Source organism: Myotis davidii, unplaced genomic scaffold, assembly GCF_000327345.1.
Source record: "Myotis davidii unplaced genomic scaffold, ASM32734v1 scaffold313, whole genome shotgun sequence".
NCBI lineage: Eukaryota > Metazoa > Chordata > Mammalia > Chiroptera > Vespertilionidae > Myotis > Myotis davidii.
Genome location: NW_006286275.1, coordinates 957570 through 962130, shown reverse-complemented (window position 1 = coordinate 962130; position 4561 = coordinate 957570). Strand labels below are relative to the sequence as shown.

The 4561-nt window shown below is 41.0% G+C and overlaps 1 protein-coding gene across 1 annotated transcript in view; it reads right to left on the bottom strand.

Annotated features, from left to right (window-relative positions):
- Positions 1 to 346, bottom strand: part of FAM83B (family with sequence similarity 83 member B) — a 73970-nt gene extending 73624 nt beyond the window's left edge. The window contains exon 1 of the mRNA XM_006757743.2: positions 47 to 346. The gene's annotated coding sequence lies outside the window, so the exon portion shown is untranslated. The remainder of the gene's footprint in view (positions 1 to 46) is intronic.
- Positions 347 to 4561: the final 4215 nt, after the last annotated feature.

Genomic DNA, 4561 nt, shown 5'->3' with positions numbered 1-4561 from the left:
TCTGCCGCCCAGGAAGCGGGAGCGCGAGGGAGGGGAGAGGAGTTACCTGCCGGCGTCAGGTCGGCGCGGCGAGCTCCGTCCGGCCCCCTCCGCGCCCGCACCCCCGGGGCGAGGTGCCGAGCGGAGCGAGGGCGGGTGCGGGGACCAGTTCCAACAAGCCCGCGGTCCTGTCACACCAAACTCCGTGCAGCCAGAGAGCCTCGGAACCTGTCTGAACTCCGACACCCAACCCCCCGCCGGCAAAGTCTGAGCTTTCTTTCCTGCCCGCCCTCCGGCCAACCCGGCAATGACTCCCGGTCCCCACGGTCCCGGGCGAGCAGAGACCTGGGAGGGCGGTGGCGCTCACCTGGGAGAGGGTGGGCCTGGCCGGGCCGGGCTGGGCTCCCATTCCCCGCCCTTCCTGCGCTCCGCGTGCACCCAGGGGAGGCCCAGGGGCCGCAGGATGAGAGCCAGGGTCCCCCCACCCCCGAGAGTGGGGCGGATGCAGCCCACACTTGATCATTGGCATCAGCAGCCAGCAATGCAGACCCCTACCCGACCCCCTGAGAGTTAGTTGCCCGGCTTGGAAAAGACAGGAAGTGGAAAGGTGGAAGAAAGAGTGCTTGTGCATTTATCCTTTTCTAGGAAAGAAGAATTTTAAGTATCGTTAAAGATTTGGTTCCAACGTGGGACTGCCCTGGTTACTGACTTGGAATGAAAAGACACTGTTTTGCTTTTTTGTTTTGTTTGTTAATCTTTACCCAAGGATATTTTTTCCATTGATTTTTAGAGAGAGTGCAAGGGAGGGAGGGGGAGAGAGAGAGAAACATCCATGTGACATGATCAGTTGCTTCCCGCATGGCCCTGACTATTGCCAGGGATCAATCAAACTTGCAGCCCAGGTACGTGCCCTTGATGGGGAATGGAACCCAGCACCCTTTGGTTTGTGGGCCTGTGCTCTAACCACTGATCCACCGACCAGGGTGAAAAGACACTGTTGAAAAGGAACACATGAGTGATAGGTCACCCTAAGTCAAATGCTATGTGTCAAATGTTATGGCATTAGAAGCTTTATAATTTGGTTTTAATATAAAAACAAGTTAATAAAATTTGTTTTCATTTCCTTGTCTACATTTCAGTAAGTAAATTATGGGTTTCTAGTAATTGTATAACCATATAGTCTTCAAGATGTAACTATTAGCAGCAAGTGGTAAAAATGCAGCCTCCTGGAGGAAAAATGGAACTAAGGGTAATAATAGGCATTTAAGCTTCCAGCATGATATCTAAATTACCAAAAATTGGTTAAAATTAATTTTATAGCTATTTTGTTCTGAATAAAATACTTGGGGAATACTCAACTATTGGGATTCGAACTAGGTCTTGGCTGGTGAGGGGACTTCCACAGGAGAATGAAATTTACATATTCTAGAGGGTGAAGCAGAGCAAAGGTCAAAGGCAGAAAGTAAAAGTGAGTTTCAGGACAGTCTAAAACTCAGCTCCCAGATTGTGGCATCTGTGACCTATGGTTTCTTTTTTTCAACAGCATATAGAGAACTGTTTGACAAATTTAACCTCTTTTTCTGTTTCTGCTAATCTCCATGTCTCACCTTTTAATATATATATATATTGTAATTCTGGTCTTCATTTCCGACATGCCAGTATATGACTCACTCAGTGTATATTCCCTGCATGGCACTTTATTTGTTGGTATGCTTTTTCAGTGCTCAAAAATAATTCTGGATGTTTCTTAAAGGAGCAATATTTGTGAGCATTTTGAGACCACATTCACAAATATACACTTATTTATAAAAACAGCAAGAATATTTAGACTCAACAAGTTAAAATGGGCCTATGGGAACTCTAATTTTATTGATAGGCATACATACATAAATCAAGGAAAATCACAAGGAAGGATTCTACTACAGTGCTAATTATTCAGAGCAAATAAAAGTGAGGACAATGTAAATGAAGAGGGGCCATTCATTAAAGGCACTATGGGAAGGGCTTTCCATCCTTAGTGGGATAGGAGAATGTATAAAATTGGCTGAACCCATTAAGGAGCCTACAAGTTAGGCGAGGAGAGAAGACACGTGCACAAGGAAAAGGGGCTAATTAGTACCAAGCCAGTGTCAGGAACTTTAAGTGCAAAGGACTCCAGTCCTTTCAGAGGTAAGAGGAAGAAATGATTAACTGCTTAGATCACTGGAGTATGCTGGCAAGACTTCACAGAGCTGCTGGAATTTGAATTGGGTCCTGACAGATGAGCAGACTTGACAGGAGTCTGAGACTGACATCTGACTAGATGCTGAATGTACAGAGTAAAGGCTGGACATGAGAAAGTTCCAGGACCGTACAAAGCAATTGCCAGATCTGGCCATGGGCGTGGCATGCTGTGTGTGGAAGGTAAGTTTGGGAATCAAGTTTAGAGTCATTTTCTCACCTACAGAGTGAGATCAGTATTATTTACGATCTAGGATTGTTATGAGAATTATGAATTAGAAACAGTTTATGTAGAACCCTTATCACAGCACCTGATATATGGTAAGGCACAATAAGCGGCCACTATAATTATCCTGGGGGTCCGGACTGTGAAGGGACCTGATTGCAAGGTGAAGAACATGGCCTTGTGTCTACTGATGGTGTGAGATAATGAGTCATTTCACAGTTGGTGACCTTTACTAGAAATACTAGGGAGTCATGAAGAGCAGTTTGGCCCAGCTGTGGTAGAGAGGAAGGGAGAGGGAGAGAGAGAGAGAGAGAGAAGAGAAAGGGAGAGAGAGAAAGAAAGAGAGAAACATCAATGATGAGAATCATTGATCGGCTGCCTCCTGCATGTCTCCCCACTGGGTATCGATCCCACAACCTGGGCATGTGCCCTTGACTGGAATCGAACCTGGGACCGTTCAGTCTGCAGGCCGATGATCTATCCACTGAGCCAAACCAGCTAGGGCCAAAGGTTATTTTTAAGGTGTTGGGGTCCTCGCTGTATAGGCACTCAGAGAAAGACGGTGGAGAGGAAGCAGAGAATAGAAAGACTAGTAGGTAAGGAACAAGGTCCAGATGGTGTGAGCAAGGAGACAAAAAACTCGGGCTTTCTATATGAAAAAATGACCTTAAAAATCCTCAGCTCTGATTTATTTTTACAATAGATAGGTTATATTAAAAACAGAAACTAAAATTAGAATTTTACAATTAATACTTAAAACCTAACTTAGTGAATGAGAAGATTGTACTCATGGTTAAGAGGCCCCCAAAGCAGTATTTATTGATAAAATAGCAAGTCAATCTTCATTGGCTCTTTATTCCATTCTATAAAATTTAGTCTGAAGTTCAAGAACAAAATAGTGGACATGTTAAATTATATTCAACAGACCTCAATTTACCTCCCATTTTGAGTTCAAGTACACCAGGGGATTCAAAAGCAGTAGCAGGTATTTTTTTCTGTCCTCAAAGTAATTATAATTTAATGGAGAAGACAACACATATATGAAATAGAATAATACAAAGAGTAACATAGATATGCACAAAAATACAGATAAAAATAAAAGATGCATACATTACAGAAGAGAGGAAGCCACTACAGTTTATTGGGAAAGAAAAATTATATCCTTTGTGACTTTTTTTCTAATTGTTTATATTGCTTTTAACAAGCAGGTTCCTTAAAAAATTCTTAACAATATGATAAGAAGCTATTTCATTGGGTTATAAGGCCTCAATCATTATTTGTAGATAAAAGTCTTTATTTGTAGATTAAGCTCCTAGTCCCTTCAAGAGCTCTGAAATATTCATATTTTAATGTGCTTCAAGAGAATGGCCTCCAGGCAGATAAAGCCATTGATACAGAAAGAATGTCATGTCTAACATTTCCCCAAGTACTTTGGGGAAGTGAAGAAGCAAAACCTGTTAGTGTTGGCAAAACCTATTACTGGACGAATCATAACATTAGTTTAATAGTATTATGACACTTCATGTAAGACTACTGTGAAAATAATTGAAATGAACACTGTAATCATTTCATATATCTGCCATATTTAAATAGTTACAGAAAGTATTATGTGTCATTAATTCAACAGATATTTATTGAGAGTTTTCTGTAGGAAAGACATTGTTTCAGGCACTGGTTGGGGCACAGGATGAAAAGATTAATAAAAGCATAGTAGGTATAACTAGGATTCATTTATCTGAATCCTTGATGTGTCTCTGTGTGTGTGTTTATATGTGTGAAAAGATGGAAATACTTAAATACAATTTAAAGTTCAAAAAGTTGTATGAGTAAAAAGCAGTGTGGAAATGAATGTAATTAAATCAAATTAGATAAATATGTAGATTAGTAATTGCTTTTCTGTGTGTTTTTTTTTCCCATCCTAAATTCCTTTAGCAGGATAGGCAATATTATTATACTTTTGCTTCTTTCAAAATTATGGTGTAGTACTGTAATTATTTTTTAATCTGTAAGTATCTGTGAAAATTAGATAACTGTAATAAATTATTTGAATGAATGAGAGAAAGAAATAAGTGATAAAACAGCAGAAAACCATGTTCCATTGTTTTTAAGCTAAACTCATCATATCCTACTCTCTCA